This window comes from Schistocerca nitens, chromosome 2, assembly GCF_023898315.1.
Source record: "Schistocerca nitens isolate TAMUIC-IGC-003100 chromosome 2, iqSchNite1.1, whole genome shotgun sequence".
Taxonomy (NCBI): Eukaryota; Metazoa; Arthropoda; class Insecta; order Orthoptera; family Acrididae; genus Schistocerca; species Schistocerca nitens.
The window spans coordinates 52,858,918-52,872,011 of NC_064615.1; positions in this window are offsets into that span (position 1 = coordinate 52,858,918).

Genomic DNA, 13,094 nt, shown 5'->3' on the forward strand with positions numbered 1-13,094 from the left:
TGAGCACCCAGCCTAAGCTACGCATGTCTCTATACCCTAAAAGTCACTTTACTGTCTACTGTGGGGTAATGTACCACAATCATTTGCAGCCCTCCCCTTTCCTCTGGTGCTGAAATCAATAGGAGTTTTCTTATGTTCGGAGAAACGTTTGTCTGCAGAGCAAAATTGTTATATTTGAGCAGCCATTAACATGTTTCTATCAGATGCTGACTGAGTTCCTTTCTCTGAAGCTTCCTATAGTGTTACATGCATGGCAAATAAAGTGAAACGCCATGAAGGGAAGGAGGAAACACAATGAAACTACACGGGTTAAGACGGTATATTGTGTTATTTCAGCGATTACGAAATCGAGTCAAATTTACAAAGAACTTGGCAGTATGGACCAACCTTTAGTATGACGATGTACCATTCTGGCCTGGATGCATTCACTAATTCGGTTGGGAAGGGTGTAAAAAGGCCATTATATCCCCTCCTGACGCAAACTGGCACACAACTTTTGTAACTCGTCCTTGATAAACGCGGATACTGGCAACGAGACAGCGTTGATGTCCAACATAGTCACATGGTGACAGATCTGAGAATCTTACTAGCCACGAGAGTACCTCAGTATCACAAAGTTCACAGAGACACGTGCGTTCTGTGGATGCGTCTTGTCCTGTTCAAAAATGGCCCCACTATGCTGTCGAATGAAAGGTAACGCATGAGGGTGCAGGGTGTCCGTGACCTTCCACGGTGACGTCAGAGTTCCCTCAGTCATTGCCAGCCGTGACCTGCCATAACTGATGTCTCCCTACCCCATGACGCCACCACTAGGCCTCTTCAAAACATTGAAAGAATGGGACATCACACCGTGGTTCGTCGCGGAACACAATGCGAAATTATTCGTCACCAGTCGATGCTACCTGGCATGTAATGTTCCAAACGCGTAGGACTCTGTTGTGTTGTTAACGGCAGCCTGTTCACATGAGGCATTAACTCCTTAGTGCAGCTACTGCTAGCCCGAAGTAGTGTTGTGGCATGAAACAGAATGTCGCACGGACCATTACTTATTGTTGGGTGGCAGACGCAGATGTGAACGCGTAGCGATGCGCTTTGTTCACAATAATCGGAACGGCTATAAGATGGGGACTGATTGGAGCATAGTTAAGTGGTAAGTGTTTTAGTTTCAGTGCTGGAACCACTACTGATTCTTAAATATTTGCACCTCTCCCCCTCCTCCTCTCTCTCTCTCTCTCTCTCTCTCCCTCTCTCTCTCTCTCTCTTGCTAGATGCTGCTATTTTCACCATTAAGACAGTATCGCACCAAGTGATTGGTCAGCACAAGAATTAGACTCCGTTATTTATTTTGATTGGCTTATGACAAATGGAATTATATTCTCCACTAACTCGTTCCAGTAACAACTGTTATTTTTGGCTCAGGAACGGCAGTTCGTGTAAGATCGCAAATCTGTTGTCCACTCTAATTCATGACGCTGGGAAATATGTCACTGAAGAGGTTGAAAAAATCAGCCAACCAGTTGCAACTCAAATTTTCGTTTAGCCCGTGACTTAGGTTTCGGTGTTTATAAAAATATCTTCTTCAGAAAGAGTGGGCCTTGTTACATCACATGGTGGTAAATTACATAAGCTGCAGCCGAACGGCTCTTGTCACGCATAAAATTTATATAAAAACGAGAAACATCACATGCCGTGGGTTATGATAGCACCCAGATTACATTCAGCGTCAGAATAAATGCACAAATACTTTCGCTCACTGAAAGAGGCCTTTACCAGTAGGCGAATACAACTGTGCATTTGTAATGACGCTGAATGTAATTGGGTGCTATCTTAAGGCGTGGTATGTGATGTTTCTGGTTTTTATATCAACTTTATATATGACAAGATCCGCTCGGCTGCAGCTTATGTAATTTACAACCATGTGATGTACCAAGGCCCACCCTTCTGAAGAAATCTTAGTCATGGGCTAAACGAACCTTTGATCTGAAACTGATTGGATGATATTTTTAACCTCTTCAGATTTATAAAGCTGCCGAATCGCTGCCATGCTTAAGATTTTGAGATCTTACATTGTTTTCTCCGTACATGATCCCTTCATTGTTATTTGTTGTTCACAACATGAGCTTGCTCCCAAGAATTAGCAGCTCTCACACGGTTAATACTAGGCAGAAATATAATCTGTATTTGGATAGCACGTCCTTGACTCTAGTGCAGAAATGTGTACAGTATTCCATTGCATTCCTTTTAAGTTAGTTACCTCAAAATGGTTTTAAAAAAATTGTAATAATCATCGTGTAACTGCTGTTTCCAGGAAAAGTGTCAGTAATGATGTCGCTGACCGACGCCTCTTACGTATGCTCTCAACAAATCTCTATTGTCCAGGTTCTCATGTGATGCGACTTCACGATTTTCGTTAATTGCAGGGTGTCCACTTTACTCAGACAGTTGGTTGGTGACGGATCGTGGACGCAAACAGACGAATATATGAATAGCAGTTAATCTGAATTGGACTGAGGTATATTAGCCTGACATCTATCAACATCTATGCAGTGTGTGTGGATGGGCGTTGAATGATTGGATAAAATGAACGTATCTGTTTTCTTTCTCCTCTTTAAAGCACGATTTCAAGTAGCCTTCCTCGAGTTATGTTGGTATTAATTCGTTTTTCTCAGATTTTGCGGATTTGTTTTACTTGATTAGCTACATCTTCACATGGTTCCAGTGTGTCACGGCTGTTACTGTGAGACTTAGTCATTGCTTTGCGTCATCGTCTGATAAAATTTGTCGAGATTCTCTCTCTCTCTCTCTGTCTCTGTCTCTCCATCTATCCTTATGTACCTCTGCTTTCTACATCATCCTGGCACGGTTATGTAAATTAGAATTGGTGCGATTGTGTGAAACATACCCGAATAGTTTCGTATAAACATAGGTGTCCGTGTTTCTACACCGGAGTATGATTAAACGAATTTCTCAATAGGCTGCTGACCATGTTATTAGCGTCCGCCCTGAGCTCCTTGTTATGACTACCACGTACTTTGACTTCAGTTGCTGTTTGTGATTTAGACTTCGTATATTTTTCACTGTGGAGGGGCTCGAAATATTCAATAATTTTATCAAGGGAGAAAAGCGCTTGCGCATTGCCTTAGCGCACGCGCTTTCGTATTTTCGTCCAATATAAATGTTCCGTCGTTTACAGTATGAATCAGTTATTGGCGAGAGCGGCTTAGCTTTTTTCATCTGATGACGGCGGTCAGGTGGACCACGGAAATATTGTGTGCAGAAGACAGTTTGATCCGGCTGAAGACTCGACAAGAATTCGAGTCGTTTTATAGCACGTATGAGTGCTAGTGGTCACAATTTTAAATACGTAAAGGTCAGCATTGCGATCTTTTGTCATGTAAATGGTGTCCCACCTAAATCACTGTACGCGACTTCAAACTTGTTACTTAAAGTATAGAAGACATAAGACATCAATCCACTTAAAATAACAAAGCTGACTGTTCTATCTCCTCTACCCACCTAGTTCTCCCCTTCAAGCTAGAGCGGCTTTTGTTTGAAAGATTTTCTCTTACTACTAAAAGTGGGTGAGTTATTTAGGTGGCCTGTCGTATGTGCCTTAGCCTTATATTTAACTCTACATTTAGCTTTTCTGATTTTCTAGCTTCTCTACCGCATTGAGACTTCTTTTGTTTCAACTTACTTTCACTGGTTTCCTGTCTCATACACATGGTTACCTGGCGCTTGGCAATTACCTCCCGGTGTACCAACCCATATTATTCTGGGAAGTGGGATATCATCATGGCCCTTCTTCAGCGAGAATGAATGTTTGCAATGGATAAACATTATGAATCTTGGAACAACTGGTCCTCGTTTCGTTCTTAATCCCCGTGCTGTTGATCACTGCTGCTTTTTTTTTTTAGTTTTAGTTTTATGGCCAGTTTCCTCCAAAAGGTAAAAAGGTAACCCTGAATCGTTACTCACTTACCTACTCCCTTTGACCAAGCCGTTGGCAAAATGTGCATACCTCCTTGTATGAGAGTTAAATATTTAACGATGTGTTGATGGGACATGTAGTGAATTAACTTTTCTCCATGTGAAATGGCTTCACAAGGATTCCGTATTTCGCTATAGAACACGTTAGAGTTAGAGTTCTCTGTTGTCCGAGTGACCTCCAAGCTGATGTAGGTGAGGTCAGAGAGGTACTCTATGTATAACTGGATGACTGATTATTCTTAGCCCTTCGTCTGTAGTTCACCTTCCCAGACATTTTTCTTCTAAATTCGTTGGAGACAAGCACTTCCTTCATTTCAGTTTAGTCACATACTACAATCATGAATCCAATATGTATTAATAGCAAGTGGAACAATAGTTACGAAAATGGACAGTACAGTTTACGTTTCATGTTACAAGCTGCTACAGCCCTTCATACCTGACACCCTTTCAGCGGCTTTCGTGTCGTTTTCACCATTTACTTTAATAAGCAGCTTGTCTCTTGGTCTTACGAGGCTTAGCAGGCTCCTTTAAAACCTTGTTCGTTAGCAACTGTTGTGGGAGAATGTCAGCAGCGACATTATTACGCCTTCAAACAGACCTCCAATAACGAGCTAGTGGCTCTCCACACTGAAATTATGATTTAAATATTTTGTATTTCTGGAAATTGTTTTGATTTATAGCACCACGGTCTAGTAGAACATGTTGTTAGTGAACACAGGGTTGTCATGGCGAGATTGAATACTGTAAGACCCAAATCCTCGAAAAATAAGCGAAAAATATACTTATTCAAAAAAGCAGGTAGAAATTCACTTCACGACTTCCTGAGAAACGATCTCCACTCATTCTAAATTAATAATATAAGAGTCGACCAGATGTAGCTTGAATTCAAAGAAATAGTTTCGGCAGCAATTGAGAAATTTTCACCAAATAAATTAATAAACGACGGAGCTGATCCTCCTTGGTACACAAAACGGGTTAGAACACTGTTGCAGAAACAACGAACCAAACATGCCAAATGTAAACAGACGCTAAATCCCCAAGATTGGCGATCTTTTACAGAAGCTCGAAATTTAGCCTGGACTTCAATGCGAGATGCTTATAACAGTTTCCACGACGAAACGTTGTCTCGAAACCTGGCAGAAAATCCAAAGAGATTCGGGTCGTATGTGAAGTATGTTAGCGGCAAGAAACAATCAATGCCTTCTCTGCACGATAGCAATGGATATATTAACTAAGACATTGCTGCCAAAGCAGAGTTACTAAACACGGCCTTCCGAAATGCCTTCACAAAAGAAGACGAAGTAAATAGTCCAGAATTCGAATCGAGAACAGCTGCCAACACGAGTACCGTAGAAGTAAATATCCTCGGAGTAGTGAAGCAACTTAAATGACTTAATAAAAGAAAGTCTTCTGGTCCAGACTGTATACCAATTAGGTTCCTTTCGGTGTATGCTGATGCATTAGCTCCGTACTTCACAATCATATACAATCGTTCGCTCGACGAAAGACGAAAGACAGGAAAGTTGCACAGGTAACATCAATATTCAAGAAAGGTAGCAGGAGTAATCCAATAAATTACAGGACCATTTCGTTAACGTTGACATGCAGCAGGATTTTAGAACATATATTGTGTTCGAACATTATGAATTACCTCGAAGAAAACGGTCTATTGACACACAGTCAACATGGGTTTAGAAAACATCGTTCCTCTGAAACAGAACTAGCTCCTTGTTCACATGAAGTGTTGAGTGCTATTGACAAAGTATTTCAGATCAATTCCGTATTTCTAGATTTCCAGAAGGCTTTTGACGCTGTACCACACAAGCGGCTCGTAGTGAAATTGCTTGCTTATGGAATATCGTCTCAGTTAGGTGACTTGATTTGTGATTTCCTGTCAGAGAGGTCACAGTTCGTAGTAATTGCCGGAAAGTCATCGAGTAAAACAGAAGTGATTTCTGGCGTTCGCATGGTAGTGTTATAGGCCCTTTGCTGTTCCTTATCTATATTAACGATTTTTGTGACAATCTGAATGGCCGTATTCAGTTATTTGCAGATGACGCTGTCGTTTATCGACTAATAAAGTCATCAGAAGACGAAAACAAACTGCAAAACGATTTAGAAAAGATATCTGAATGGTGCGAAAAGTGACAGTTGACCCTAAATAACGAAAAGTGTGATCTCATCCACATGAGTGCTAAAAGGAACCCGTTAAACTTCGGTTACACGATAAATCAGTGTAATCTAAAAGCCGTAAATTCAACTAAATACCTAGGTATTACAATTACGAACAACTTAAATTGGAAGGAACACACAGAAAAGGCTAACCAAAGACTGCGTTTTATTGGCAGTACACTTAGAAAATGTAACAGATGTACTAAGGAGACTACCTACACCACGCTTGTCAGTCCTCTTTTAAAATACTGCTGCGCGGTGTGGGATCCTTACTAGATAGAACTGACAGAGTACAAAAGTTCAAAGAAAGACAGCACGTTCTGTATTATCGCGAAATATGGGAGAGTGTGTCACAGAAATGATACAGGATGTGGACTGGACATCGTTAAATGAAAGGCGTTTTTCGTTGCGACGGAATCTTCTCACGAAATTCCAATCACCAACTTTCTCCTCCGAATGCGAAAATATTTTGTTGACACCGACCTACATCTGGAGGAACGATCTCCAAGATAAAATTAGGGAATCAGAGCTCGTACGGAAAGATATCGGTGTTCATTCTTTCGGTGCGCTATACGAGATTGGAATAATAGAGAATTGTGAAGGTGGTTCGATGAACCCTCTGCCAGGCACTTGAATGTCATTTGCAGAGTATCCATGTAGATGTCGATGTTGTACTGAAGACACCGAATATGTATATGATTATTAACATGGTACCTCACTCTTACGTCACAGCCACTTCTGATTTCAGTATTGTGTGTACAAGATGGTTTCTCCAGTACTGAGATGTGCATGGAGTCGGAAATTTTCGGCAATGTTTAGTTTATTTACTGAATGACGCCATCCGTACAGCAGAGCAGTGGCAGCTTGCCTGGTGTGGCCCGTGAGTGTGACGACCAGGAGGCAGCAGCGGCAGCGCGGCAGCAGCTGGCCGTGTTGGCACCCTTTCTGGACAATTATCGTCAGCTCCGGTAGTGCAAGGAAGTGCGTTTGGCGTTAATGTATCACAGAAAGGGGCATCCCAAGTATCTCTGACATTGGCTGTCTACTGGCGTGTGAGCCAGTATCTCTGACTAGTAGACGATGCTGTTAAATGATGGTCATTGTGGTGTAATCATACTTTCGAACAGAGCCTGGTCAGGAGATACGCCGATAGAGTGCTGGATGCCATAAATGACAGGGATGAACGACGGCTGTAGAGATGTGTCAGGGCGAATGGGCGTGCAAGTGTTGAGCAAGGGGCTACTACCAGTTTCTCCTCAACGACCGTTAAACGAACGTTGCTGTGTATGGTCCTCCTAGATAGGCGCCTGGTTCATGCACCCATGCTGATGCTGATGGGTGGAATTTGCACGCTAGTACAGCAACTGGACGCCAGTTGAGTGGCGAGAGGTGGCCTTTTGAGATGAATCACGTTTTCAATCCCGTCTGAAAGATGGCAAACTCCGTGCAACAACCGTCGAAAGCGTTCAGGCCGGAGGAAGGAGCGTTAAGGTCTGGAGAATGTTTTCGTGGCATTCCCTGGGTGATATCATCATTGAGAAAGCACAGTGGATCAACAAAGGTATGCATCTATCCTTGTCGACCATGCCCGTCTGCAGCTCGTGGTCTCGCGGTCGCGTTCTCACTCCCCAATTCCCGGCGGGGTCAGGGATTTTCACCTGTCTCGAGATGACTCGGTGTTTGTGTTCTCCTCATCGTTTCGTTATCATTCATGCAAGTGGCAAGATTGGAGTTGGGAATTTGTAGGGGCGCTGATAACCGCGCAGTTGAGCCGTCTGTTTTTATGTAAGCTGCTTTCTCTCGACAGCTTGAATGACAATAGATCGCTAATGTACTGTCATCCAAGCTGTCAAGAGAAAAATTGCATACACAAAAACGGACTAAAGTCACATACACGTTTCCAACGTACATCAAAGGAGAAACTAATAATTCTAAGAAAAGACAGGACATGGCAGCATCAACATTACATATAAGTTCACCTGATGATGACAGTATGACGCATGCGCTTATCATAAGTGGTTTATAAAATAAAAACCATTTAAAGAGCAATATAGCTGAGTCATATACATAACAACCCTGTCATTGAGGACAGAGGACATATTTTGCACTGTGGGGCCCAAAGAACGAAAGTTACCCTTAGGGATGCCTACATTCCAGGATGGGGCATGATCGTGAATCAACAGTCGGACACATTTCGAAGTCGCTGCCCATTAGGACAATACATCCCATGAAAACCTTGTAGATACAGAATACAGTTCTGCGCAATTTGTGACTCTACTGCTGGAAGGTGAAAGAGTATATGGGGAAGGGGAAACAAACCAGAGCCGTGTGACTGGGAGAGAATGTTGAAAAAACCCTTCTGACTGAACTTGATAAGTCTGGACGTAACATAACCTGCAACAGTTTTATTATGTTTCTGGATATAGCTCATTATTTGTTGTCAGAAGATCTGCCTCTTGTTGGTACTATCAGGAAAAGAAAGGGGGGACTACCTGCCGATTTTATTTCAGCTAAGGACCTGAGGTATACTTTACATTATTTGATTTCCAGCCACATGTGATGAGAATCCCCTGCGTTGCTGAGTAAATCAAATTTGCCCTCCTTAACTCTCTTCGTGACCAAGCAACAGTGTAATTATCGCAGGTAGAGAAGCCGGAAGTTGTAATGACATACAATGCCAAATAGGGTGGTGCTGACACCATGTACCAGAAGACGCGATGCTACAGTGTGAAGAAAAAAAAAAACAAGGCGCTGGCCATTGGTCGCTTTCTTCAACATGAGCGATGTAAGTGTGATGAATGCATACATAATTCGGATGATGCTGCCTCCAGATAAAGAACGAGACACTGACTTCAATCATCAATTTGGAAAAGCAACTAGCAGGGGTAAAAAAAATGTTCAAATGTGCGTGAAATCTTATGGGACTTAACTGCTAAGGTCATCAGTCCCTAAGCTTACATACTACTTAACATAAATTATCCTAAGGACAAACACACACCCATGCCCAAGGGAGGACTCGAACCTCCGCCGGGACCAGCCGCACAGTCCATGACTGCAGCGCCTTAGACCACCCAGCTAATCTAGCAGGAGTAAAGAAGTCAATGAATTCACTAGTAGCACCGGATATAGGAACGGCAGTGAAACCATGAGCCAAGAAGAGGAGTAGACGCGCTTATTGCCTAGTGAAGGAAGATATAAAAATTCAAATTACCTTTTATAAGTGCACCAAATCTGTATGCTCGGGAAATGCTGCTATTGTATGTAAATCTAGCGACTATACATAAAGAATAAAAGCCACCAGTAGAAGTATAAAAATTGTTTTCTTTAATGTAAACCGTAAATAAATGACATTCTCTTAAAAATACACTAATGCCCATTAAAACTGCTGCACCAAGAACAAATACAGGTGATAAACGGGTATTCATTGGACAGATATATTATACTAGAACTGACATATGATTACATTTCACGCAATTTGGGTGCATCGATAGTGAGAAATCAGTACCCAGAACAACCACCTCTGGCCGTAATAATGGCCTTGATACGTCTGGGTATTGAGTCAAACAGAGCTCGGATGGCGCGTACAGGTACAGCTGCCCATGGAGCTTCAACACGGTACCACAGTACATGAAGAGTAGTGACTGGCGTATTGTGACGAGCCAGTTGCTCGGCCACCATTGAGCAGACGTTTTCATTTGGTGAGAGATCTAGAGAATGTGCTGGCCAGGGCAGCAGTCGAGCATTGTCTCTATCCAGAAAGGCCCGTACAGGACCTGCAACATGTGGTCGTGCATTATCCTGATGACATGTAGGGTTTCACAAGGATCGAATGAAGGGTAGAAATGGTTCAAATGGCTCTGAGAACTATGCGACTCAGCTTCTGAGGTCATCAGCCGCCTAGAACTTAGAACTAATTAAACCTAACTAACCTAAGGACATTACACACATCCATGCCCGAGGCAAGATTCGAACCTGCGACCGGAGCGGACGCTCGGTTCCAGACTGTAGATGAAGGGTAGAGCCACGGGTCGTAACACATCTGAAATGTAACGTCCTCTGTTCAAAATGCCGTCAATGCGAACAAGAGGTGACCGAGACGTGTAACCAATGGCACCCCATACCATCACGCCGGGTGATACGCCAGTATGGCGATGACGAATACGCGCTTCCAATGTGCGTTCACCGCGATGTCGCCAAACACGAATGCGACCATCATGATGCTGTGGATTCATCCGAAAAAATGACGTTTTGCCATTCGTGCACCCAGTTTCGTCGTTGAGTACACCATCGCAGGCGCTCCTGTCTGTGATGCAGCGTCAAGGGCAACCGCAGCCATGGTCTCCGAGCTGTTAGTCTATGCTACTGCAAACGTCGTCGAACTGTTCGTGTAAATGGCTGTTGTCTTGCAAACGTCCCCATCTGTTAACTCAGGGATCGAGACGTGGCTGCGCGATCCGTTACAGCCATGCGGATAAGATGCCTGTCATCTCGACTGCTAGTGATACGAGGCCGTTGTGATCCAGCACGGCATTCCGTATTACCCTCCTGAACCCACCGATTCCATATTCTGCTAACAGTCATTGGATCTCGACCAACGCGAGCAGCAGTGTCGCCATGCGATAAACCGCAATCGCGATAGGCTACAATCCGACCTTTATCAAAGTCGGAAACTTGTTGGTATGCATTTTTCCTCCTTACACGAGGCATCACAACAACGTTTCACCTGGTAACGCCGGTCAACTGTGGTTTGGGTATGAGAAATCGGTTTGGAAACTTTCCTCATGTCAGCACGTTGTAGGTGTCGCCACCGGCGCCAACCATGTGTGAATTCTCTGAAAAGGTAATCATTTGCATATCACAGAATTTTCTTCTTGGCGGTTAAATTTCGCGTCTGTAGCACTTCATCTTCGTGGTGTAATAATTTTAATGGCCAGTCGTGTATTTATACCTCAAAAGACGTTCATATCAAAGCAGTCAAAATAATGTCAAATTAAACAACACGGGTCTGAGAGGCCCAGCTGGTAGGAAAAGTTATACAGATTTTCTGGCAAAGGGAGGTTTAATGTAGTCTGGAAATGAGTGAAGCTTTTCGCATCTCCGTCCTACCTGCTTGCACAACGGACTATGTAGCACAATAGAAATGGACGGTTAGCTCCTTCTGCACAATGAGGGACGATTCAGCCGTTCTTGGTCTTGTCGATGTGTCCATGTTTGAAATAGTTTGATGTTATTTATGAAAGTATATACTGAATAAAAATGAATTTCATGAAGCAAATTAAACCAGTATCACATAAAACAATTTTACAAATATTAGACATTGTGTTAACGAAAAAAGAACCATATTCATTACATAATGTTGTAACCTTTGCTTGGTACTTCTTCATAGTATAACTCGGGGAGTAATACAATTAGTAAGAACTATCCCAGTATCATTAGTTACGTTAATCAATCGTACCATTTTTGATTAGTGTACTGTGCGTATTACTTCATACGTATCTACGTTCTGACCTGGCTCCCTATATCCAATGTACATGAAGTTCGGTCTGCCTGTAACAGGTGATAATTTGGCGAGTTACATGTAGGCCAGAACGGCGGCGATAAGTTGGTCAGAAGCTGAGACTTGCGGCATATTACAGGACTGCACCGGCTATCGTTCTTTCCACGAACAATATGAAACTAGAATAGAAGGGAGAACCGATAGAGGTACTCAAAGTACCCTCCACCGCATACCGTCAGGTGGCTTGCGGAGTATGGATGTAGATGTAGATGTAGGCGACCACCACAGAAGGTTGAAACGGGTCAGCTGAATACATTTTGTGAATGTTAAGTGCGTCTGTCGCCTTAACATGCTGGAAGTGTTTGGTCCGTATATCATTTCACTCTTTCGCAGTACACGTAGCCTCTGGAAAAGGAAGGAGCGTTTTTTTTTTTTTATTCTAGTCTGCACAACCCGCTATCTACTCTTTCTTGTAAATGTGTCTGCGTGAGTGAACACGAACGTGAGAGTGTTCTGAAAGTCACTCCAGGGCGGCCAGAGGTGCTAGTTTGTATTGCCAACCTAGCATGGTTGATGGAAAACAAAGGAAACAAAGTTTTTCTAGTCCATGACAGCGCGAGAGCAAGACTAGTTTGTCATAGGAAAGCTGTTGGTATCGGTCACTACGAATGATTACATCCCCAACCGCCGTTCGCAGAGTGGACGGTCCGAACAAGGGCGGTTTCTGGGATTCTGCTATTCGGCTGTTGTCCGTATGTTGTAGATGTTTGTATTAAAGTTCAGCTGGTAGATGGACGAAGGTACTGGTGATACTTATGTTTAGCTTTAGTTGATGGTTAATTTCATTTATTCCTGTCGTGGTGGTTAGGAAAATGTTTCGGACTATTTTTACTTTTGTTTTTGTTTGAGAATTAAAGGGACCAAACCTATTTTTACTCCCGTGCTATCGCGTAATTTCGCGTGTTCCTGTGAACTTGAAACAATACTCTTTGTGCAAGTAGCAGAGCCACCGTATGTGTCTTTAACATAACGATTGGTAATGTGCTTTGACCTTTTGATAATCAGCTTATCCATGTATGAGTTATGGTCTTCTGACATCTTGAAGTGCATGTCTATTTGTCTGGTGGGATAACATCTGACTGTTACCTTCCCCACATGCTTGACGATTGGGTGCGATAGTTAAATGATACTGCTCCCAGCGTCCCTGACACTTATTGCGCTCTGGTCATTCGAATGACAGCAAATTGTAGAGTAAAGTTGTTCCTTCTGCATACATTCACATGCAAGTGATTTGGGTGTTCTCGGCTCCCCGTATTACGTAAGTTCCCACTTTCTGAAGCCGGACTGTGAAAGTTTGTGTGTCCTCAATTATCTCAACTATTTATCTTATTCAGGTGCTTATTAAGGGAAGGTATATGGAAAGGTTGACTGTTTA